At 45.3% G+C, this 25,731-nt stretch overlaps 1 protein-coding gene and 1 long non-coding RNA gene across 4 annotated transcripts in view; one reads left to right on the top strand and one right to left on the bottom strand.

Annotated features, from left to right (window-relative positions):
• The window catches only part of UGT8 (UDP glycosyltransferase 8), a 40,578-nt gene extending 34,048 nt beyond the window's left edge, over positions 1 to 6,530 (bottom strand). The window contains exon 1 of one of the 2 annotated variants that reach the window (XM_083460263.1): positions 5,713 to 6,530. The gene's annotated coding sequence lies outside the window, so the exon portion shown is untranslated. Of the gene's footprint in view, positions 1 to 5,614 lie in introns of both variants that reach the window. The other variant, XM_083460265.1, reaches the window with a different exon arrangement.
• On the top strand, positions 6,489 to 16,971 carry LOC310686525. 2 transcript variants are annotated; one of them, XR_014515978.1, is made up of 3 exons: positions 6,489 to 6,618; positions 14,970 to 15,071; positions 16,366 to 16,959. It is a non-coding gene; the product is annotated as an uncharacterized lncRNA (long non-coding RNA). The 2 variants fall into 2 exon arrangements; XR_014515977.1 differs by lacking the exon at positions 6,489 to 6,618 and adding an exon at positions 14,561 to 14,736 and having other exon boundaries at positions 16,366 to 16,971.
• The last annotated feature ends 8,760 nt before the right edge of the window (positions 16,972 to 25,731 follow it).

The raw sequence follows: 25,731 nt of genomic DNA, 5'->3' as shown, positions 1-25,731 counted from the left end.
TCCATACCCTTGTTATTTTTATTTTTTTCAAATATTTGCCACACGTGTAAAGCTAAATACATACAAATTACCATAAATGCACACAAGTCAAGGTTTTGCTGTATATGAGAATTTGTTAACACAAATTAAATAAGGAGAGCCCTCCCAGCAGATCAAAAACCTGCTTAATCCAGCATGTTGTTTCCAACCGTGGCCCCTATGAGAAGCCCAACATCAGGATATTAATGCAATAGCAACTGGTATACAGCAACATGCCGCCTCTGCAGACAGTTGCATAGCCATTATGACTGACAGCCTTATGCTGGGCATGTCCAAAGTCCATTTTGGGGGGCCTAATCCGGCCCACCAGTCAATTTAATCCAGGCCCCATGGCTGTATATGTCCTGAGGTAAAATCCTTAAAAAAGCTCAGCAACTTCGGTCGACCCCCACGCATGTTCACTTCATCAAATCTGACCCTCTCTGCTAAACTGGTGACCATTGAAAGTAGCTTCAGACCATATAAAGTTGGTATATGACTTGTCAATAAGTATGCAAAATTTACTAGTCTGTGGAAAAAAATTACTAGGCTATTGCTTATATATCTAATAATAATTTCTGGCTCCAAATTAGGCAGATTTAACTTTTGTAAAGCTTTGTCCTGTCTAGTCTGGCCCAGCCGAAGACATGATGATGTCTGAGGCAAAACAGCAAATGCTGATCCCACCACTCAAGTCAAGGTACATGGTAAGGTAAAGGTCCAGTCGTGGCCGACTCTGGGGTTGCGGCGCTCATTTCGCTTTACTGGCCGAGGGAGCCGGCATACAGCTTCCGGGTCATGTGGCCAGCATGACTAAGCTGCTTCTGGCGAACCAGAGCAGCGCACGGAAACGCCGTTTACCTTCCCGCCGGAGCGGTACCTATTTATCTACTTGCACTTTGACATGCTTTCGAACTGCTAGGTTGGCAGGAGCAGGGACCGAGCAACGGGAGCTCACCCCGTCGAGGGGATTCAAACCGTTGACCTTCTGATCAGCAAGTCCTAGGCTCTGTGGTTTAACCCACAGTGCCACCCGGGTCCCAGGTACATGGTACCCGCCCCCCAAATCCCACAAGTACTTGCCCCAGGTAGTAATATTACAATAATACTAACTTACCTAACAACTTGCTGCATTTCATAACCCCAAAAATCAGCCACCACCTCATTTTGTGTTTGGAGATGCTCATTATCACAATTAGATGGGAGGCTGTTTAGAAGTGTACAGACATTTGTTTACACCACGCATAGTTAAGCAATAAGAAATTATTGGCTCTTTCCAAATCCCCTGGCTTCTTCCCACTTACATTTTGCATGAAGATGATGGGCACTCCTCAAGAAGCCTGATAAATTTGTAATCCTATTTCTACACCTTTCTTTCCATGCCTCTTTCCCAATTTTTATTATATAACTCAGCCCCTTCATTTTTCCTCACTTCAGGCACCCACCCAATCACTGTTTCTCACTTTATCAGCAGTGTCATTTCACATTTTAGAGTTGGGGGTATCATCAGTGAGTATGAAGGATTGTGTGCAAGAATAAAGAAATTGCTTCACCTCTTCAGATTTCAATACAGTGGTACCTTGGGATGCGAACGGAATCCGTTCCAGAGCCCCGTTCGCATCCCGAATGGAACGCAAGACGCGATGATGCGTCTGCGCATGCTGCGTTTCACCACTTCCGCGCACGCGCGTGACATGATTTTGAGCATCTGCGCAAGCAGCGAAACCCGGAAGTAACGCGCAACTCGAACACACTCAACCCGAAGCACATTCAACTCGAGGTATGACTGTAAATTGTGGCTAGAACATTTGTTGTGACTAGTATAGCTGGTTTTTTAAAAAAATCTCGTAACAACTATTGAACCTTCATGACTTCTGGCCTACTTACACAGACCCATTTAAAATGTATATATAGCTGAAACTCTGAGCTCCTGAGGAGCAGCCACATGTGAGCTAAAGGCAAAAGGTAGGACCAATAACCTTTTCCTTTTATGGCACCCCAGTATTTCCAATAGCATGGCCTCCTCCCCTTCACTCCCCCCCCCATTCTCACTTAGCCCAAACCTCATTCGCCTCCCCAAACGTCATTCACCCCCAGCATTTCTTCCATTTTAACCAAGCCCCATTACCGCTCCTTGACTTCCACCAGACTTGTCCCGAAACAAATTCTCCCAATTCAATGTCACCTTATTTTGCTAATTTATGCCAACGTCCTTTGTCAAGCCATGCTATGGCTTACTCCTATTTCTCTGGATTGCATAGCTTGAGTAAAACATTAACCTTCATCAAGGTTTGGAAGAGGGAGCTCCATTAGTGTACAAAAATGCATAACCTCTACCCAAAGTGTTGGTGTAGGGCAGTGGTGCCTTCAGGGCAGGACTTTGGGCAGAAGTTCCTAGTCCTATCCAGCAAAACGTGCATGCCCTCCCCCATGCAGCATGACTGCTTCACCACATTATCAAGTATAGGAATAAATACACATTATTATCTCAAGCTTAGTTTCATTTTTCCTGGCTGCACCACTAAAACAAGGTAACTGGCAAATCTGTCGCGTTCTGTGCCTATTTATCTGCTCAAACATCAGGATGAGTCAAGAAGAATGTGTACTTTTCCTTGAAGTAATATCTACCTCCCCTTTATATGTGGTTGATCATATATAAAAATATTCTCTACTGTACCAGCCTGAAACTGGTACAGCAAAATCTCAAGAGAACAGCCTGTCCCACAGTCTACCTTGAACAGCAGAAGCCAGAAGGGATTCAGGTGTGGCAGTGGATCTGCAACTCTCATCATCCCTCAGGGCATGGTTAGCATTGTTCTGTAGGACTGGAGAGATGTAATTTCAGATAGCCACAAATTGACCTTGTGCCAGTCACTATTTCTCAGGCTATGCAACTGCACAGGGTGCTTGTCAAGATAGCATTTGGCAGTATCTTTGGAGGAAAGATAGAGGATACGAATGTGGTACATTAAAAATAAATGATTATGTTATGCCACTATTTCTATTTTGACTAATATAAATTCCAATTTTTTAAACAAATCATAATCCAGTAATGTCTAGCAACCATCACTGGAGGGGTCTATCAAGAAATCTGCAATCCTTTTTTATTTGTGAGATAGTTTTGGTTGAACTTAATTGCATACTGTATGGAAGGACAAGTTAGGAGCCAAAATATTTTAATCAGAAAAAAAAGATTGCTTAAGCAAATTGAAGAGCTATATGTTCCTACTGTATTTAATTATTTCTTTGGCTATTTACTGTATTCATTTTTATGCCAGTGCCTAAATATATTCAAACAAAATTGAATACTTCACTTTCAATGTCACAACAAAAATGAATCTGTATCTACCAATATCTACACAAAATTAGTTTTTTAAAAGTGATAAAAGTACAAGTAGGCATATTGTATTAAAAGGCATTTTGTCATTTAAATACTTCAATTTCACAGCTCCTATACAAAAATAATGAACGCTTTGCATGGCTGGCAAGGATTGTGGCATTATGGTTCTAAGAAGGACAAAGAATGTGAAGAAACGGTAGCATTGGAACAGATGGAGAGGAGGTGCTTACTGCAGTGGTGCAGCAGAAGCAAATGAGCAAAGTCAAGCTGTACCTGGGATTTTAGTTCTCCTAAAGCCTTTGCAACACACTATTCTTCATTCTTTAGAGTAGACTGTATCTAGATGGTACCTGCCCTGTATTATTATTATTCCACACAGTCTGTTCCTTTTCCAAATACCGTATATAGCTGAGACTCCACTAGCATTTTGTCAAGGACCCATCATCGGTTCCCACATGAAGCATCATCTCTCTCTCTACAAGCCAGGTGTGTTCAGCCTAACAATACACATTTGAGTTTGTGCCATTCAGATTTTTTCAGATACACCTTCCATTCTACCCTTCTTAATCAGATCAGGGGAGCAGTGCAACTCAGCACTAGTTAATTCCCTATATTCCAATGCCCAGGGCTTTTTTCAGCCAGAACTCACCAGATCTCAGTTCTGGCACCTCTCAGGTGGGAGCCATTACCATTGTAAGACAACAAGGGAGGCATTCATAGTGAGTTCCGGCACTTCTTTTTCTAGAAAAATAGCACTGCCTATGCCCTTTCTGTATGCATATCCCCTCCAATGACAACTGTCTATAATCCCCCCAGAACACTTTCAACTCCTGCCTGCAATACTGGACCTGCTCCTAGCAAGTTCAAATAAGCCCTCTAGTTCACCCCACCATGCTTCTGAGCTACTGATCTCACTTCCATACAAGCCTGCTTGGCCTGCTGCCCAAGAGAGGCTCCCCACACCCTCTTTCTTTCTTCTTCTACTGGCATTACATATCCCAAACACAACGTATAGAGGCCCTAGAAATAAGCTCTACTTCCAGGTCTAGGAGCTCCACCCCATCTGTTCATGGCAATGGCACTAAGTTTTGTTGTTGTTCCTGGGAGACCAGCATCTTTCCCTCCCCAAAGATACTCTCCCTTTTCTGAAGCACTTTTAAAAACAAAGCCCCTCATCCCCCCCCCCCCCTCCAGCGGGCTGTTGGATGCACAACCAGGGGCATAACCAAAGGGGGCGGGGAGGGCAGCTGCTCCCCCCATCAAACAAACGAACAAATAAATAAATAATACTTAACTAGCCAATCACATGGCAGATAGCTCAATTCTGCCCCCCCAAACCACATAAAGCCTGTCCTCCTGCAGCCATGTGCACAGCCTGCCTCTACTTCCCTTAATGTACTCTTTCGTCCAAATCCTCACCCGTTCTTTTCTTCCTCCTCCAGAAACTTCCAACTTACTTCCCCAGACACAAAACCCCCTTTTTTCTGGAAGCAACCCCTTCCCCCCTCCCTACCCCCACGACCCCCTACCCTTGATGCCTCCTTCCCACGGGGCCCCGGACTTAACCCCTCTCGCTGCGCCTCAGGCTCCTCCCTCAGGCACAGTCCCGCCAGCCAAGGGCAGCCGGGAGTTCAGTTGCGTGGGGAGAAGGAGTCTACGGCTGGGGAAAGGAGTTGAAAGTTTCTGCAGGAGGAAGAAAAGAACGGGCGAGGATTTGGACGAGGCTCCTCTCCTAGTCCTCCTCGGCGCCCTCCGGCCAACTTCCTCGCCCGAGACACGCGCGCGCATATATATATACATACTGTACATATATACTGTATACACAAACTCCCGAAGTGGAAAGAGAAAGACGCGCGCGGGGACACATAATAGATACAAACTCTTGCCTCTCTCTACACACACACATAGGGAGAGAGAGCAAAACACACACATACACACACCCCGGACTGGGATACTAAGCTGTGTGTCCACAACTCCCACCCACGCCTTCTCCCTCCACAGCACACACGTGATGCTCTGTCTCCACCTGCGGTTCCTAAGCTACCCGCGCCCTTCAATTTCCCAGCGCGGCGTCGACTCCACCCATGCCCCCGGCTTCCGTCTCCCCTCGGCGACCCTCCCCAGCCCTCGTGGCCAAGTGCGGGCTCGCAGGCAGGCGCGCGCGCACAACCCGCTCCCCGGGCGTGCGCCTGCCCCGCCAGCCAACTTTCCCACCTGCCCAACCCCTCTTCTCCAGCAGCGACGCCTGTGTTTCACCTTCAGCATCCCCTTCTCGCAGCCTCCCTTTCTCTTGCCAGCGCCAAGAGGCAGTAGCAGCCGCCGCGGTTTCCTGCAAAGCTCCTCCGCTTCCTTACCTCACTGCAGGACCTGATCCCCTGCCTTTGCCTCGGAAATGGGGGCGAAGAGAGCGTCAGAGAGGATTAGGGAGCGTCTAGCCCGCGGCGATGTCCCGCCCGTCCTCTTTAAACACAATGGGCGTTTGCTGCTCTTTTCCAAATCCGCTACGGAGGCGTCGGCCGGTCCGGGAGAAGCAGCAGATTCCCTTCGCTCCCCTTGGTGTCTCTTCCGCTATCAGCCGCTGTACCTGATGCGAAGCTCGGCTGCTGCCTCCGGGCTGGAGGAGGAAGCAAGCAAGGGGGTGCAACTTCAGGGTTCCCTCAACTTCTCATCACTTGGGCGTCCCCTAGATCTCCCTCCTCCTCCTCCTCCTGCTGCTGATCGCCCCCGGGCTTCAGAGCTGGGCCCTCAGTATCAGCTGCGCACATGGACCGCTCGTGACATTGAGAGCGCACCTCCCAAGCACAGCCGCGCGCTGCACCAGCGAAAGGTCCCTTGAGAGAGACGGGAAGGTCAGGCAGCTACTGCTACTGCCGTCGCCGCCGCCGGGTCCAGGTCTCTCCAGGAAGGAGGAGATCCGTTTCCCCTCCCCCTGCTCCCACGCCGACAGCCGCTCTCAGTGGCCCCCCGGGCACCTTCCGATGGCATGCACTGACCCTGGCTCCCAGTGCAGCAGCAGCAGCAGGGACCGCTCCATGGGGCAGCCCCTATTCCCACCTCCCAGCGGGCGGGACCGAGCCTCCCTCCCGCTCCTAGGCGCCTGGCCACTTACAGAGGGGCGCTCTCGGGCAGGAGGAGGTGTCAGCGGAGCGAGGGATCGGGACTCGGGCGAAAAAGGACAGCACCACGCAGCTGCTTCCAGACGCTGCACGGGGCTGGCGTCCTGGTGGGGTGGGCTGTCCCATCGCTGCAGCACCGAAAAGGTGATCGATCAAAGCGGGGTGCAAATAAATGGGAGGGGCGGGTTCGCCTGATTCATTGGTCCCAAAGTATTAGCGAAAGTGTCGATTGCATCTCGCCGAGCAGCCCAGCATCTTGGTGCAGCAGCAGCAGCACCACAAGCAAAAGGATGCAGCGTGGTCCTGCATCCTTCTAGCTCCAGCGAGGCTCAAAGTGAGAGGAGAAGGCGCTAGGTCCGCTTCCGAGTAAACGCAGGGTGGTTCGGTCTACAACACCCCAATGCTGCTCGCGTTTGATCCCTTTGCAACGTGAAATTGAAGTTGGCTGGAATGCAAGTTTGAATTTTAAAATGGTTTTCTGTCCACAGGTTAGCACCATCAGTGTATAAGACTCCAAATTTTTTACATTTTTTTTAAAAGTAAAAAAATCTTACACACTGAAAAATATGGTACATCATTCCAGTAAATCCAAACCCTAGAACTTGCATCACATCACTCAAGATGCAAAATCAGCATCCTTTGCGTGCAAAAAGTCCCACTTTCCCTAGCATCTCCAGGTAGCGCTGGGAAAGAGTCTGAAATGCTGGAGAGCTGCTGCCAGTCAGTGCTGACAATATTGAACTAGATGGATCAATGTTCTGAACTGCTATGAAGCAATTTCTTTTTTTGTTTGTTTTTAAAATAAGTAACCAGGCCCTTCTAATATGCTTCAAAGGTGGATTCTTGTCATGGACTGGCTGCGGGGGGGGGGCACCAGTTGGGGAACCCCCAGGGGACGAAGGCTCAGAGGCAGAAGATTGGTGGTGGGATGACAAATGTGTGGTCAGAAAAGGAGAAGGGAGCAGACTGGGAGGATGAGGTACTGGAAGCTGAAGAGGCAAGAAGGGTTAGTGAGCTGGAAGAGGCTGTGACAGGAGAGGAGCCGGACTAGGAGACACAGATGAGGCAGGCTGCTGAAGAACCCAGGGAGTCTCCCCCTCCTGCTGCAACCCGTCCTCCCCCCACCCTCCCAGAACATGCAGAGAAAAAAAGAGGGAAGAGGAATGAGAACAAGAGATGAAGCTTTTGGCTGCTGGGGAAGGAACTGGGGGATGAGCCTTAGAGAGCGGTGGGAAGGCGGAGACCTTCAGTCCTTGCAATAACTTCATTGGGGCAAAACCTACTGGGAAGGATTGTAGGTAGCTTGAATGTGCTGGTCCGGGGGGCGGGAGGTTACCGCGTGGCGTCATCCGTGTCCGGTCTGAGACTGAAGCGGGGTTCAGGGCAGGGAGTCGGGCGTGGTCAGGAACTCTGGCAGAAAGCAGGACAGGGTGTCGGCAGGAACAGGTAACCGCAACCTGGGACTGGGCTGGCTGGCCTTTATTTCCTCTGAGGCATAGGGCGGCCTACAGGTGATCTATGGGCGGCCCATAGGGCGGTCCACAGGTGACTCGCCTCTCCTGGCCTGGAGGCGAGCACTCCTCCTGTGAGAACGTAGTTACCGCCACCTCTCTGCCATGAGCCTCTGCAGCTCAGGAGAGGCTGGAAGGTTACTGGACTCAGAGGCAACCTCACCTTCCCCTGACAGTGCTGGGAGAGGAGCACCTGCAGGCAATGGGTCCTCGATCACCTCCGGAGCCAGAGCGGATTCAGCTGGTGTCTGCTCCTGAGGATCCGGCACAGGTGAGGGCCCTTCAGGTTCAAGCCCCTGCCCCAGCTCAGCCGGCCCTGGAGGCGGGGACTCCTGTGCAGGCTGGGATTCCTCAGCTTCAGCCTCTGAATCAGATTCCCAGGCCATCACATCGAGAGGCGTAGCAAGCCCAAGTGGTACCCGGTGCGGAATTTTTTTTGTCACTCCCCCCCCCCGCCCACATTGACAGCTTGGGGTAGGCTTGGGAGTCGCCCCCCTTCCTATACCTCTGTGCCTGACCCCTGCGACTCCCAAGTACCCTGAGCTCCTGCTGGCAGCGGGGGGCGGGAGGGGTGTCCCACCGCCATCTGTATGGCGGTCCAGCGGCGCCAGTGGCAAACCACTATGTACACCACATGTGCAGTGTCGCTATGCACCACGCATGCATGTGACACCGCCTATGTGTTGTACATAGTGGTTAGCTGTTGGCGCTGCCCAAGAGCTGTACGGATGGTGGTGGGGTCCTCTGCTCATGGCTGCACTGGCGGCCGTGGGATCCTCTGCGTGTGGCTGTAGTGGCAACGGCGGCATCCCACTGCTGTCTGTATGGCGCTTGGGTGACGCTGGTGGTAAACCGCCATGTACAGCACATGTGCGGCGTTGCTGCATACAGCACATGCGTTTGACACCGCACATTTGTACGTAACAGTTTGCTGCCGGCGCCACTCGAACGCCGTACGTACGGTGGGATCTTCTCGCTGCTGCAGCCGCGAACAGAGGATCTTCCACATGCGGCCGCGGAGGTGCAATGGCTGCTCACGCCACTGCACTCAGGCTGGGGCGGCAGGGCAAGCACCCCGTGGGGTACCTTCTTGTCACCCTCCCAAACACAGAACCCGGGGTGCACCGCGCCCCCCCCTGCAACGCCACTGGTTAGCTTTACAGGATGCCAGAACTCAGCCCAGGAGAGCAACCATTTTGAGCAGCACTAATTCAGTTGCATTACTGACTTGCAAAATGGCAGGGGAAGCCAAGGAGGAGGCAAGCGGCAGAATCCCTCCTCCTAAAACCTTCAGAGGACAGTTATCATAGCCTCTTCCGCTTCACCAATGTAAGTTGTCACAAAAGAGAATTTTCTTCACAGCACCCACCTGAGCACTGGCTGCTTAGCAATAACAAGCCTTTGGCTTTACTCATTTCTGAGCTGTTGCAATGTTGTTTAAAATTTTATTTATTTATTTATTCATTTAATTACTTACAGCATTAGCATCTATTTCTTCAGCCAAAACGAATTCCAGAGCAGCTTAAATATGATCAAACAAACAAGACAGGTCCTACCTGGAGTATTACTGTTAGGTTGTGGGCGAACATATCAGACAACACAGCGATTCTTCAAACAGCTCTTCTTTATTCTGAGGCCAGAACTGAACTGAGCTGAAGGGCTCAGTCAGCCTGCTTATATAGAGCTCCAGTACCTTGTTACTGTAACAACTTTCTAAAACTATCCAATCACTGAACGTCAATTTCGATCCTTCATTTGCATAACTATCTACAGTATCCCCCTGCTGGCCCAGGGGAGAACTCCAGTACATAACATTTACCATCTTAATCCCACAACACAAAAGGGAAAAGGGACATGGAGGAAAGAGGAAAATCAAAATTATTCACAATTACCTTCTGCCCCACTCTTTCCAGGCACAGGTGCATGCTTAAAAGCTCTGTGTCTGAGCATGGTCTTTTGTGTGTGAGGATGTTCCCCCAGAGCTTTCCCCGCAAAAATAACAAAGAGGATAATGGAGTCAGCCCACACTTTTAGTTTAAAAAAATTAAAACTATCCTAAATTACATGAAGCAGAAATTCTAAGAACGTAAACCAAGTTTTGTTTTGTTTTTTAAAAAAGCAAAGTACAATAAAATATATGGTAATGGTGATTCTTCAGTTTAATATATTAATCTTAATATATGGTCTTTAACATTAAGTCAGTACAAATGTCAATTGAGATCTTAAGCGCATCGCTGTTTGCTCCAATTGAGCTTTAAAGAGCAAGTTATCATGAGAAAAGGTCCAGAGGAAAAAAGAAAAAGGGTGCTCAGACACAGAGCACAGATCAATCATACCTGGAAAGGGCGGAAGAAAGGTAATTGTGCCTCACCTACAATTAACCAATTATCATATTCAGGGGTAGGAGGTTCCTGGTGGAGCCAGGCCTCCAGTAAAGCTGATGAAATGAGCTCTGTATTGAGGCAGTCTGATGCAATGGCTGCCCTGAGGTGACCCCTGATGGGAAATGAGGCCTGACAGAGCTGGCCTGTCATAGCAGAGTCAATGGAGGGATCTTCTTTTCAGCACCCCCACAATTTCAGATAGGTTGCAGCTATGAGTTTTGACTACACTGACCCCAAAGTCGGAAGAGCTCCTGAACAGAGATGACATTCGACTCCTTACATAGTTTTCCTGGGTTTATATCCTATGTCTCACCCCCACTTTCAGACCCTCAGAGCCGGAAAGCAACTGACATTGAAGCAGATGAGGGCCACTGTTCAGCAGCACCTCTTCCTTCCATGAATTCAGGCCTAGACGTGTGGCAAAGGGGCTACTCAGCCACTATGGCTTGACCTTTGCACTGACTGGTAGCGCCTTCTCTCTGACCTTTGGACGCCATCATTCAAATCCAGCAACATCTGGAGGGCACCATGTTGACTGCCCTTGCCCCATGGCATTCCGCACTATTTTGAAAGAGCCATTAAGTGGCTGCCTGGCAGTCATTGTAGCTCACGGATGCCAAGCAAGCTATGGAGAAGCTATGAAGGTATGAACCAAAAGGGTTGCCTGGGTCCTCTCCTCCTGGCATTTTATTATGTGGACTGCCTTTTCTGTTCAATGTCTCTGAGGCAGAAGAAGCATGTGTTTGCTCTCTTTTCTTGAAGCAATTAGTCTCCTTCCCCACGGAAACGGCCTAATCGATGTACTGAGGCCTAGCATGTTTTGTTAAGAACCTGCAAACTGCCCATTTGAGTGGAAGGTTAATATTTGAGGGAGGCCCTTCTGCCTCCTAGTAGCGTGTGGACTGATTGGCTGCCCTGAGGTGACAGCACTCATTGTGGCCGGTTGGAATGAAGGGCTGTAGGCCTAAATAGCTTTGCATGTGGAATAAATAACTGGTCCTCCTTAAGAAGCTATTGTCTCTTTGTTGGTGAAAGCTGGAAGTGCACTTCAGTACTGATTGGAGAGCAAGTCCAGCCACACCTCCCTGTTCTGAGAAGGCAGAGCTACCTTTACCCCCTTCCTATCACAAGGTTCAGAGTTGGAGTGTGACAAAAGATTAATGGCTGCACTGAGGCTCAACTTTTCAAGTACAGTGGTGCCCCGCAAGACGAATGCCTCGCAAGATGGAAAACTCGCTAGACAAAAGAGTTTTCCGTTGTTTTTTTATATAAAATTTTTTATTGGTTTTTCAACATTTATATAAACACAAACAAAACACAATACAAACAAACAAACACATAAACAAACATGTATACTTTCAAATCCTTTTTTCTTAAACCCTACTTCACCGACTTCCCCATACCTCCCCTTTCTGCATCCCTATTTCCAAATTTGTTTCAGCAAATCTTCCCCCTTAAATTCATCTAATTTTCCCTTGTTCTTCTCTTTTACTTGATCTTTTGCAGCTGTAATCCCCTTTTTTCTATAATCTCGGCATTTTAGCACTCATTAATTTTACAATATTTTTTAAGATAAATTTTGAATTTCTTCCAATCTTCTTCCGCCGTCTCTTTCCCTTGGTCTCGGAGTCTGCCAGTCAATTCAGCCAGTCCCATATAGTCTATCACCTTCATCTGCCATTCTTCCAGAGTAGGTAGATCCTGTGTCTTCCAATACTTTGCGATGAGAATTCTTGCTGCTGTAGTAGCATACATAAAAAAAGTCCTGTCTTTCTTTGACACCAATTGGCCGACAATGCCCAAGAGAAAGGCTTCTGGTTTCTTAGGAAAAGTACATTTAAGTACCTTTTTCATTTCATTATATATCATTTCCCAGAAAGCCTTAATCTTAGGGCACGTCCACCAAAGGTGAAAAAAGTACCTTCAGTTTCTTTACATTTCCAACACTTATTGTCAGGCAAATGGTAGATTTTTGCTAGCTTGACTGGGGTCATGTACCACCTGTAAATCATTTTCATAATATTCTCTCTTAAGGCATTGCATGCCGTAAATTTTATACCGGTGTTCCACAACTGTTCCCAGTCAGCAAACATAATATTATGACCAATGTCTTGTGCCCATTTAATCATGGCTGATTTAACTGTTTCATCTTGTGTATTCCATTTCAGCAACAAGTTGTACATTCTTGACAAATTCATAGTATTGGGTTCTAACAGTTCTGTTTCTAATTTTGATTTCTCCACCTGGAAGCCAATTTTCCTGTCCTGTTTATAAACCTCCATTATTTGGTAATAATGGAGCCAATCTCGTACTTTAAGCTTCAGTTTCTCATAACTCTGTAATTTCAGTTTATCTCCCTCTTGTTCCAAAATTTCCCAATATTTTGGCCGTTTGGCCTCCATATTGAGCTTTTTCACGGCTTTTGCCTCCATTGGCGACAACCACCTTGGGGTTTTATTTTCCAACAAATCATTATATCTAATCCAAACATTATACAATGCTTTCCTGACAATATGATTTTTAAAAGCTTTATGAGCTTTAACCTTGTCGTACCATATATATGCATGCCATCCGAATACATTATTAAAACCTTCCAAGTCCAAGATATCTGTATTCTCAAGAAGTAGCCAGTCTTTCATCCAGCAGAAAGCTGCTGATTCATAGTACAGTTTTAAGTCCGGCAGGGCAAATCCCCCTCTTTCCTTTGCATCCGTTAAAATTTTAAATTTTATTCTGGGTTTTTTGCCCTGCCAGACAAACTTCGAAATATCTTTCTGCCACTTCTTGAAACAGTCCATCTTGCCCACAATTTGCAGTGTTTGAAATAAAAACAACATTCTGGGCAAAACATTCATCTTAATAACAGCAATTCGGCCTAACAAGGAAAGCTTCAAATTTGACCATATTTCTAAATCTTTTTTTACTTCTGTCCAGCATTTCTCATAGTTGTCTTTAAATAAATTCACATTCTTAGATGTCATATTAATCCCCAAGTATTTCACCTTCTTTGCTGCAATTAATCCTGTTTCATTCTGAAACCGCTCCCTTTCAGTAGCTGTTAAATTTTTCTCCAATACTTTAGTTTTTTGTTTGTTCAACTTAAATCCTGCAACTTGACCAAATACTTGAATTAAATCTAAAACCCTTTTCGTACTAGTGTCTGGCTCTTGTAAAGTAAGTACCAAATCATCTGCAAAAGAGTTTTCCGTTTTCGAGGTGCTTCGCAAAACGAATCTCCTATGGGCTTGCTTCGCAAGATGAAAATGTCTTGCAAGTTCCTGCGGGTTTTTTTCCCTCCCCCCCCTTTTTCTAAGCCGCTAAGCCGCTTATCAGCTGATCCGATAAGCTCATAAGCTGCTAAAAGCCGCTAATAGCGCTAATAGCGCTAATCCGCTAATCCGTCAATGGGCTTGCTTCGCAAGACGAAAAAACTGCTAGACGAAGAGAATCACAGAACGGATTCTTTTCGTCTTGCGAGGCACCACTGTAACAACAAAATGGAGAAGAAGAGTGGTGGTGTGTTTTTCCTTCTGAGCAAACACCTTCCTCCCCGCCCTGCCCCACTCCCAGATAAGGTGCAGGGCTGGAGTGTGGCAGGAGCCGAATGGCATCACAAAGGCCTAGTTTTCAGGTAAGAACAAAATGGAGGGGAGCGACTACTTCCAGGTATCGTTGTCTCCTAAGCAGCTGACTATCATTCCCTTCAGCATGCCAGCACTACCACTACTGCCCTATAAGGGCTTCTCTACAAGTGCAAGGATTTATATCTGGTGTAAGGATTGCTGTTCCTTACTAAGGTTTTGAAAGGGTTCTTTATAGGGGATATTGTTTTGTGTGCAACTGCTTTCCAACGTGGTTGGGTTAATGCCCTTCTTTCCTTGAGACCAGCTCTCTCTAGAATAATAATAATTATAATAATTTTTATTATTTATACCCAGCCCATCTGGCTGGGTTTCCTCAGCCACTCTGGGCAGCTTCCAGGACATATAAAAACATAATAAAATGTCAGACATTAAAAACTACCCAATAAAGGGCTGCCTTCAGATGTCTTCTAAAAGTTGTATGTATCTGCTCCACATGCCACATTTAATGTTGCATGACATCAGGTGTGGGGCAGGCGGGTTGGATGTGAGGAAACTGGCCTTGTGGGCCAAACTGGGACCCCCGGCAACCCTAAGTAGGGCCGTGGGCTGGAGGTTACCCACCCTTGCTGTAGGGAATGGGCCTGGCACTAGTTTAAAAAGTTGTGATTACTACTAAAAAGATGGCCTAGTCAAGCTGAGGCCTCAGGTATTAAGGTGGCACTATCTCCCAGGTTTATAAGTCTTGGCCAAAGGAAGCTGTGGAAATGTTTTTCTGGTCATCAGGTAATAGAACATACAGGTCCATCCACACTATATCCGAGCACCCAAATTCTAGAGGGTAGTTTGTGCATCTCTTCTTCACATGTCTCTTTTGACAGGACACCACAGGGCTCATATATCTTGTCCCAATGTATTTATCTGTAATTGATAAATGTTAATCTGCTAATGGTATTTTGTTTGTAAGTTATTTCTGTAATGAAGTCAAATTCTGTAACTTCATGTTTCTTTCTCTCTAGGAATGGCAAAAATGTATTTTCTTGTTGGTCCTGCCTTCTACCTGGTGGAGTTAACTTTTTTCTGTTTGCTGCATTCTCTACTGATCAGAAGAACACTTCACAGTGAGTCCAACTTTCCATTCTTACTCTGTTTTGTGCCTAAGTGCAAAAGTTATAAACATGCCCCACCAAGTGTGAAGAATGTGCGTGTGTTGAATTAGTTGTCTGTCTCTCTTTAAAAATTGGACGTAGAAACCTGATCTGTTCATGGCTGCTGTGTCCTTCACACTTGATGGGTTGTGCATGAGTATTTTGTACTTGAGTAAAAGAGGTAAAGTGAAAATCCACACTTAGACTTCTAGCTGTATGGTGATGTTCATGATCCGAAACGATAAAGCAACAGAAGTGATGACAAAGGTTTTTTTAAATAAATAAATAAATCCATAATTTGTCAAAAGAACATCTGTTGCATATCTATGATGAGCCACTCAATCAGCAAACACAGAGAAATATATTCTGTGATAACTAATAGTTCTGCATTTCCCAAAAATATTAATAATCAAGATGTAAATGATGCTTATTTCAGTCCTAACAAAAATCAAACTTCTTTAAAAACATCCTAATTTTGAAAACTCAAATATCTGATCCTCCACTATTTTGTATGAAAATCTACCCTGTTGGTGACAATCACATAATGATGTATGTGGAGAAGATTATTTATTAAATAATAATTTCTATTAGAGCTTTATTTGTGTATCAAAGTATGCATCATTTTCAGGGAATGTCAATCCAATCCAATCTAATTTCACGGAGATTCTGTTTAGCATGGAGATTCTTGGACATCAATTTATATTTTTAGACAGTGAGCATCGCAAGTGAATTGTGCATTTTGTAAGGTTCCCCAGCTTGTGCCAATAAGAAGACGGTTACAAGCTTATTCTCTGATATTATTCTCAACAAAATAAGCAGCACTCATTTACTGTTGCTACTGTTTTTTCCTGATTTCCTTGTTTTAAAAAATGATTACCGTATTTTTCGCTCTATAACACGCACCCGACCATAACACGCACATAGTTTTTAGAGGAGGAAAATCCGTAGGCATGCCACCCGTAGGCATTCCCTCCATAACACACACAGACATTTCCCCTTACTTTCTAGGAGGAAAAAAAGTGAGTGTTATGGTGCAAAAAATACGGTATATCATTCAGAATGATTATATATTTGCTGAGAATAGAGAACTCTTAATTATCTGAGCCTTAAGGCTTGTTTCACGTGTGCAATTAGTACCTATGTAATAATTACCACAACAAGGAAATGCTTGGGTGAAAAGCAAAGCTAAGTAACAATTACATTTTTAATGGCTTATTCATATTATATACAACTTTCTGGTGTGACTGGTAAATATTGTGTGGTTTAGGAAACCAGAATTTCAAGATCTGCTTTTCCTTACATGAACCTGAAGTTCATCAGAAGCCTATCTCCATATGCCTCATCCAAGGGATAAGCAGAGCAGAGCAACACAAGAACAGGCTTTTTCAGTGGTGTCTTTCTGCCTCCACATTTGACAAATGCTCTCTATGAGGAAACATGCCTGGCATACCACGGTCAGTTTTTAAGCACCAGGCTGAGCAGGGCTGGCAGATTGAAGAAGTCACATCAGGTGGCAGAATCCTTTGGAGCAATGCCCCTGCGAGTGCCTTGCCTGCTACTGCCAGGGTTGCACAATGGTGGCTTGCAGTAAGATCTCGCTGGAAGCAGCTATGTGACCCAAGCAAGTGCAGCTGCAGCAGGGAAGAGCATCTTCCCATTTTACCTCAGATGGGGAATAGGACTGGTCGCCCCTGAGGTTGAAACATTTTGTTTACCCAGATTTTTGGTGGTTATGTTTTTGAGATCATACTTGTTGTTGTTGTTTAATTAAATTTGTATTGTGCTCTTCATCTGAAGATCACAGGGTGGTTCACAACATAAAAATACAAAATGACAACACAAAACGCGTAATTTAAAAACCCACCATTGTTACTTTGCTGGATCTCATGATTGGTTTTTTTAAAAGACTTCTTGGCTTTTATCTAGTTCAGTGTGCTTTTTCCTTTAGTGGCCAACCAGATGCTTATTTGAAGTGCAAAAGCTGAAACACGAGGACAGTCTACCTTTAGAGCCATCTTAATTTGATGTCCAACACCATGTTTTGCACTAGCAAACATTGTATTTTAACTATGGATCTGGTATTTAAAATCTGGTGTTACATGGAGTGCTTTCCAGTCCTCTGGTAAGGAGGCCACATACCCACACCCATGAGGGACAAGTTACCATAAGAATACATTATTATTTAGACAAGCCTACCCAGATGCTTGGAAGTTTGGGAGAGTTTTATTTATTTATTTAGATTTTTTTAAAAAAATTATAACAATTAATGATACAAATCTCATTCATCAAGTTATTTACAATTATTCTCCCTCCCCTCTTCTGGACCTACCTCAACTCCCCCTGTGCTGAGTTATTTGGTTTTATTTATCGTATCCTGCTTTTCCTACACAAAAATAAAATCCCTTATCATTTCTCTGAAATATCTGTTACTCAAGTGAAATTGTGAAGTTTATTCAAATCCTGCCAGTGGTGCAGAGTGCCTTCTATCAGCTTCGGCTGGTGCCCAGCTGCACCACTGTGTTGCAGTTGTGCTGCATGCACTCCCCCCCCCCTCCTTATTCCTTGCTTACATAAAAACACTGTGTAATCTGGAATGGCTACCATGTCACAGTGGATTTCCAGTGCTATATGAATCAGACAAGGAGTAGCCAGTGTGGTACCCTCCAGATGTTGTTGAACAAAAACTCCAATCAAACCTGACCATGTGTTGTGTTAGCTGGGGTTGATGGGTGTTGTAGTCTGGATGGCACCACATTTGCGTGGCGAGTTCCCGCCCCCAACCAAGATAAATAAACACACGAGACACCATAATTAAGGTTAATTGGGCGAATTAGGCCACAACTTTATTGAATTCAGGAATGAGAGGCATTGGCTTAGGCATTGGTCCTATCGACTATCCGGCTCCAGCCCATTTGCTGGAGACACGGGGAAGGGTTAACACTAATCGGGGGAGTCTCCCGCCGAGGCACGTCGACTAGGAGCTCCCCCGGGTCACCGCTCTGGGGCGTGCCTTTGGCCCACACCTCCATAGGCTTCGGACAGGGCCACACCCCCCGGAGTCCTTTAATGGACCACCCTTCGTTCACTGGGGGGAGGTGATGGCATTCCTCCCCCCCCCATCCTCTTAACCCCTTCTTACCAATGCCTACCGCCAATGCCGAAGAGTTGTGACGAGTTGCTACGAGGTAGGCGAAAAACCAAAAGGCTGTAAATTGCCAATTGGGAAAAATTCCTACCATGCCCCTTGCGGCGACAGACCGAAGTCCATAGCAAAGTCAGACCTACCTAAAGCCCAACTAAAGGGAGGGAGGGTGGGGAAACGTGGGGCTAGCTGGAGAAGAGAGGGCGAGCCCCTTCCGCTCCGGCCCTAAATAGGGCAAGCCACGCCCCCTCCAGCCAGCCGATTGGCTGGCCAGGAGGCATGGCCAGACAGGATTCCCCTGTTCTCGCGGGGGCTGAGACCAGCCCCCCGCTCACGTGGGAAGGGCGTGATGCCAGCAACCCCACCTCCTGGGGCAGGCCCGGAAGTGGCTTTGCTACCCCTGAATTAGACATAGGCCCTGCTCTGGTGCATATTGGGAAATCAATACAGAGCCATCAAGCTCCTAGTTTTCAAGGACTGTGTGCCTGCTTCACTGAACTATGTCTTTCTGAGGAACTTATTGCAAGCGGCTGAAAGAAATGGAATTTCCCCCCAAGTTGAGACCGAAGAATTCCCTTGAAAGTTTCCCTTCAACTATAATAGGGCCTTGGAATGACTCCTTCATCAGGACAACATAGTGTCCTGAAAAACACTTAGCTGGAATACTTAACCTTCCACATCTACTAGATAAAATATGTTTACAAAGTCACACCCTAGAATGGTCTGGATTCTATGCTTTGCCTAGGTCAGGCATGACCAAACTTGGCCCTCCAGCTGTTTTGGGACTACAGTTCCCATCATCCCTGACCACTGGTCCTATTAGCTAGGGATGATGGGAGTTGTAGCCCCAAAACAGCTGGAGGGCCAAGTTTGGCCATTGCTGGCCTAGGTGGTGGATGTTATAAAACTTCCTACCCACATTAAGTGTTTAGTTTCAGCTACTGTCATGCTTAATGAATTGTCGTCAAGATGTCTGGGCTGCAGTATCTGAATATTTATCTTCCTAATAATAACTGACCGTATGTGTTTCTTAGGATAAACACATTTGCAGAAGATTATGAGATCTATATTTAGGATTAACACATTTACAGAAGATTATACAATTAAGATTAAGATTATATAACTGTTGCCACATCTTTGTATTGTGTAAAAGAGATCTTCACCTGCAACAGGATGTCTACTGCTAGTATTCAAGTGATTAAACAGGAGCATAGGCAGCTGCCTTTATTGAGTCAGAGCATTAGTCCATTTAGCTCAATGTCTCCACCAGGTATGGGGAACCTTTGACCCTCTGGATGTTACTGAACTACAGTTCCCATCAACCCTAGCAAGCATGACTAATGGTCAAGGATGATGGGAGTTGTAGTTCAGCAACATCTGAAAGGACAAATACTCTAACTAGTCTATGCTGACTGGGAGTAGGGAACATTCCCAGCCTTAGCAGGAGATGCTGGGGATGGAACCTGATGCTGTACCATGGAACTTCAGCCTCTTCCTTACAAATGATTATCATGTTGAATTCTAGCCTATGTACTGGAATATTAGACTCAAAGCATATAGACACAACTTTCTTGCACACATGCACTGGTTTGGCTGTAAAATAAGAGTTGGGGTTATGCTAAATAGACTGCATGCTCCATTTAACCTCAAAAAAATGACATTTCCCCTTTTATAGCCAAACCAACACATGTATGTTTAATTAACACAACAGGTCAGCTTTGACCTTTATTTAGGGCTTGTCCACACTTCCACTTATCCCAAGGAAAAGCAGCAGGACAAGCGGAAGTGTGGACAAACCCCTATGTAATCAATAAAGGTAAAGGTACCCCTGACCATTAGGTCCAGTCGTGAACGACTCTGCAATCCTAAACATGTCTGCTCATATGAATGAATGAATTTACTTTATTATGGTCACAGACCAGCATAAACAAAACATCTAAATAAATAGCATCACAATATCTCTAAGCGGATAATTATTAAATTAATTGGGAACAAGAACCAAACGTAGATTAAAACATATACATAGAATACCTGATTAAGCATAGGTAATGGATGAATAAAACTGATAAGGAAAATTTAAAGGAGATCAGTTCAAAAAGAACAGCTGTATAGGGTGGGTCTTCCGAAGTGCGGATCTAACAATGTGGGCCTTCTATTGAGGACTGATTTGTAGCATAAACCATCCTTCGACGAAAATCAGGCAACTAAATATGTGACTTCTGGGCTTTTGTCCTGTAATAATAGGGAGATGTAACGTTCTGAACACCCAGGGAACTTATATAGGATGGGGTGGATAAACCTAGCTCGAATGTCTGTGTAATACTCGCAATAAAGAAGGGCATGCTCCGTTGTTTCCTCCTGCCCAGTGTCTGCTCATAAGTAAGTCTCAGTGAATTCAACAGGAGTCATCCCTAGACCAGGTAAATGTGGGGGGGATTTCAGCCCACATAGTAATTTTAACAAAGTTGAAGAAAATTCCCATGGATAAAATATGTATGAAGAAGAGCAAAATTCAAAATCATGAATTTCATTAGCTATTTTTCTCCCCCTATTTCTGTTGTTATGCCAATTAATTTCACTGGACTTACTGTGGTTTCTTAAAGGGCAACATACAGCTACGTTCTGTTAAAGGGCAATGCACGATTGCCACAAATCTATCGAGCTGTCATCATAAACAGTCAGATAGATAGTATAGTTCCTGGTGAAAACATTGAACGGTGATGGCAACATCAAATTGATCTAATCCTGGGTGTTTTTATAATCTGAAGGGATTACTTTAAAAATAATAATAAATGCTATGGTGGAAGCCAGACCCTTTCCAGTTGTGTTTGAGTACAGAGTAGAAACCCATGCTCAGATATACTCTCTTTTGTATTAAGATTGTTATATCTACTTAAGTGCTGAGCCCAGGCAGTGAAGAAACGTGCTCCAGTTTCCTAAGTACACTAACGGTCAGGGGTACCTTTACCTTTACCTTTACTGTATTGTTATAGCACACAAACTCAGATTAAGTGCCAAAAACCTCTGGAATCTTGGCACTTAATCTGAGTTTGTGTTCTTTTGGAATGAGGCACAGCAGAGACTAGTGTTTTTAAGAAATAGTTTATTTTACACATATTACACCTGAAACCTCAATTGGAGGGGGTGCAGAACATTACACCCCAAGTGTATCACACCCCCCTCTCTCTGTGTAGCCTCTCCCAAGTTCTGCCTGCTTCCTCCTCCTTTGCGGCAGCAGGCTTTGCAGAAAACAAATCCTCCCCTCGCGCTTCCAGCATCCTCCCCATCTTCCTGGCAATCTCTGTTTCAGATGCCTGTTGCAAAATCACCACCTGCAATCCTGGTAGCCTCCCCCTTTCTTTTCTGGCATTAATTGTCTCGTCTTTTGTCATCTTTGTCACCACCCACCTTTGTTCGTGGATGGCACACCTCTCAGCCAAGCTCCTGAGGAAATTGGCTTGACTTCCTTTTAGGCCTTGCTAAATCCATTAAAAAAAACTCCACATATACTAATTTTAGAAATTATGGGGAGAATCTGGCATCCAGGAATTTTAGGGGACCTTTGACGCCTGCAAACCATTAACAATATTAATTTAAAAAGTAAATGTGTGGGGTTTTTTTTTTTAAAAAAAAACAATTTTCCTCTTTCACATTCATATGACATTCATATAATTAAGCACACATGCACTAGTATTGACTCTAAACAGAATAATTATACTCTAACAGGTATCTCTGTTTCCTTCTTGAAAAGTTCATTGCCCTGATTAGCTGGCTTTCACTTCGGCCCTCATTAAATTCCCCTCGCAGTTTCATGTTTCCTGCAGGAGGTCATGTTAGCAAAAGGAGAGATGCTCTCTTAACAAGCTTGCATTGATCACCTGGAAGGCTTTGAATGTCAGCAAAGAGACCTTACACAGGACTCTCTGTTAAATGAAGATGCATTGTGAACAACAGAATCCTAGGTTATGTCCACATTGACCTGCATTACTAAGCAGGTGTAGTGGCTGGTGCTTTTTTTCTTCTACAGTGTAGCTTTGACCATAGTGGCTAAGTTCTTGATTTTACAGTCCCACACATTTGGCGTGTCTTGAGAGGTTCTATCATCCAAACAACTGCACACCTAATCTGCCTTTGCATACCAAGGGGGTAGTATCTTTGGGAGTCGGGTATGTCTGACTGCCTTTTGAGTACACTGACAGGCTTTTCTTACATTTGTGTGTAATTAACATGAGATGATGTGGGTACACATTCTGTGAATGTGCTGTGAGAAACACATGTATGTGTGACTTGTAACATTAGCATTGTCAATAGCAGGCAGGAAATATTTTTGGAGCAGGGGTGGGAAACCCGTGGCCCTCCAGATGTTGTTGGACTGCAACTCCTACCATCCCTGACCATTGGCTGGGTGCCTCATCCATCTTTGGAATGTAGCCAGACAAGTCTGTTCCTCATAGCAGTGATGGGGAATCTATGGTCCTGCTGATGTTTTTGGACTCCCATCAATCTCAGTCAGCATAGCCAATAGTCAAGGGTGATGGGACTCTTAATCTTAGGGTCGTAGGTTCAAGTCCCATGTTGTGCAAAAGATTACTGCATTGCAGGGAGTTGGACTAGAGGACCTTTGCGGTTCCAGCTCTGCATCCTAAGTTCCCAACACCTAAGCTGCAGTACTGCAAGAATAGACACAGGCCTCAATGACTGGAGGTTATCAATTCATATTTTCAGGACTAGGTCACACCATTGAAACCAAGTACTATGCTTTGCTCAAATTAATCCTTTACCTTAGGAGCATAGGAATTTGACTTCTACCAAGTCAAATCATTTGCCCATTGTATACAGTGGTACCTCGGGTTAAGTACTTAATTCGTTCCGGAGGTCCGTTCTTAACCCGAAACTGTTCTTAACCTGAAGCACCACTTTATCTAATGGGGCCTCCAGCTGCCACCGCGCCACCGGAGCACGATTTCTGTTCTCATCCTGAAGCAAAGTTCTTAACCCGAGGTAGTATTTCTGTGTTAGCGGAGTCTGTTAAAAAGGGTAGATGGCTACTTTCACAGATGGGGGGGGGATGGTAGGTTTATTTATTTTGGGAGGAAACATGCAGATACTATGCAGGAACCTGAAAGTTTATCCCCACTGAGCAAATAACAGCTCAGGTGAGTGTGGGTGCATGCACACAAATGTGTGAAAAAGAGAAAGGGATCCAGGTGGCTACTTAATGCATAACCCGAAGAGAAGAAAATAGATATGGACTGAGATAATAGTATGGAGATATGGTTTGATTCAGGGGCACCAGCTGCAGGGGCCAAGCCCTTTTTGGCCCTCTCAATATTTGGGAGGTAGGGACTGGGCCCCTGCAATGTCCCATTAGTGCAGAAGCGAAGCACGGAACCCAGCACAGCATGACTCCAGTGGGTGGCTCCTCCTGCTGCTGTTGCAAAGGGGAAGGAAGCTCGAAGCAGTCTCCTGCCTCTGGCGGCGCCAGGAGGAGGTGGAGGAAGAGCTCCTGGCCGTTGAAGCTGTGCAGCTGCCACGTTTGGCTCTGCCCTCAGCTCCTCCCAACATCTCAACATCACTTGCCAGACATCAGGAGGTTGCATGTGTGTGATGTCACTCACATGACATTGCCTCCACACCCCTTCGCCCTAGCAAGCTTCCACCTCTGTTTTGATCTGACTCCCCCCATCACTGGGAACAGTTGTCTTTAGCTTTCTAAGAGAATGAACTGAGGTGATGAATCTTTCAGCATCTTCTCTTTAATTGAAGTTCTTGCTTCAGTGAGTTCAGTGGCAAGCTAGTTGGATTCGGACTGTGTGGATTCAGACTCTCTACTGTGTGGAGAGCATTATCTATCTATCTATCTATCTATCTATCTATCTAATTGATTGATCTGCCCAGAAATTTTTAGAAACCAAAAATATATTGTGATTTTTAAATAGTGTGATTTGTGAGTTTTGGACCCGTAATATTAAAATTAGGTGAAGTTACAGCAAAGTCACATTTTGGTCTTGCTATAGTGATTCAAAATGGTGCTTAGCATCTGAACGTCAACAAAGACCACTGTCCCCAACTCAGAAACCTTTATGCTGAGTTTGACTATAATATCTCAAGAGAAGGCCAAGCCTATGCCATAAAATAGGCAAGGTCATGTCAAAGTGACAGTTTGACCATGGCATCCTCCTGGACCAGCTCTGGGGAATGGGAATTGGGGGCACACTGTATTACACTGGTTCCAACAGTACCTTCAGGACTAAGTCCAGAGAGCAGCATTGGGAGAGTGCATTTTGGCCCCCTGGTGGCTATGTTATGTGGTGCCTTAGGGGACTATCTGCTATCCAGTGCTCATTAATATCTACATGAATTCATTGGGAGTGATCATTAGGAATTTTGGGATGAGATGCTATCAATATACTGAGAAAACTCAGCTCTACTTCTCTGTAACATCTGATTTAACAAAGTCTCCGAGCCATTGCTTGGATGCAGTGGTGAAATGCATGAGGAAAAACAAGCTGAGCTTGAATCCAGCAAGATGGAGGCACAGTGGGCGAGTAGCTCCTGTGTCCAAGAAATTGGTCAGTTGCCTACCCTGGATTGGATTGCACTCTCCCTGAAGAAGCAGGCCCACAGTTGGAGGGATGCTTATGTATCCATCTCTGTCACTCAGAGGCTCAGGTAAGCTCAGTGGCTAGAAGTGACTTTTGACAACTGTGATTGATTCAACAGCTACAGCCTTTCCTGGACTGGTAAAGCATTGCCACATTGAAGTAGCATTGGCTACTTCTAGACTGGATTACTGAAATGTGCTGTATGTCGGGGTTCCTTTGCTCTTGATGTGGAAGCTGCAGTCAGTTCAGAATGTTGCAGCATGATTGCTGACAGGAGTGAGGTCTTGTCAGTATATAATACCTACGTTATCTGGTATTAACGCAGAAATCTGTACCGGTTGCCAATTTCCTACTGGGCCAAGTTCAAAATGGTGGCCGGCAGCCGAACATTGACTGTCACTCCCACATCAGGAACCATCATACAGAGAAGTGTCTGAATGTATAGAGAGCAAACAAACATACAAACCATTTCCCAAAATATATAGTAGATATATATAACAAAACATGGGGAGGAGCTATTTTCTGGTATCTACAGAACTGACAAACTTTTAAAAAAAAATTCTCTGCAATGTCAAGAGCATAAACAAAAGGCTGTATTATAATGAAATGGTCATTTGACCAAACTTTTTTTTTTTCCTGGCCCATCAATACTTCTTTGTGAGAGGGACATCTCTAAAATATGCCTTTGTCCTGAGTGGAATGTTTCCAGAGGCGTTCAACGCAAGTGTCTTAGTGGGCAGGCTGAAATACACAATGGGACCATACATAGGTTAAGATTAAAATGTGTGTGTTTCTGTACCATGTACTTATTCATTACCTGGCTGCAGCTCAAGTCAGAACAATAGCGCTTAAAGGCTAACATACACTTCTATAATGTTTCATACAT

The sequence above is a fragment of the Podarcis liolepis genome, assembly GCF_965112155.1.
Source record: "Podarcis liolepis genome assembly, chromosome: 9".
Lineage (NCBI taxonomy): Eukaryota > Metazoa > Chordata > Lepidosauria > Squamata > Lacertidae > Podarcis > Podarcis liolepis.
Note: the sequence above shows the minus strand (reverse complement) of the source record. Positions and strands in the feature narration are given on the sequence as shown.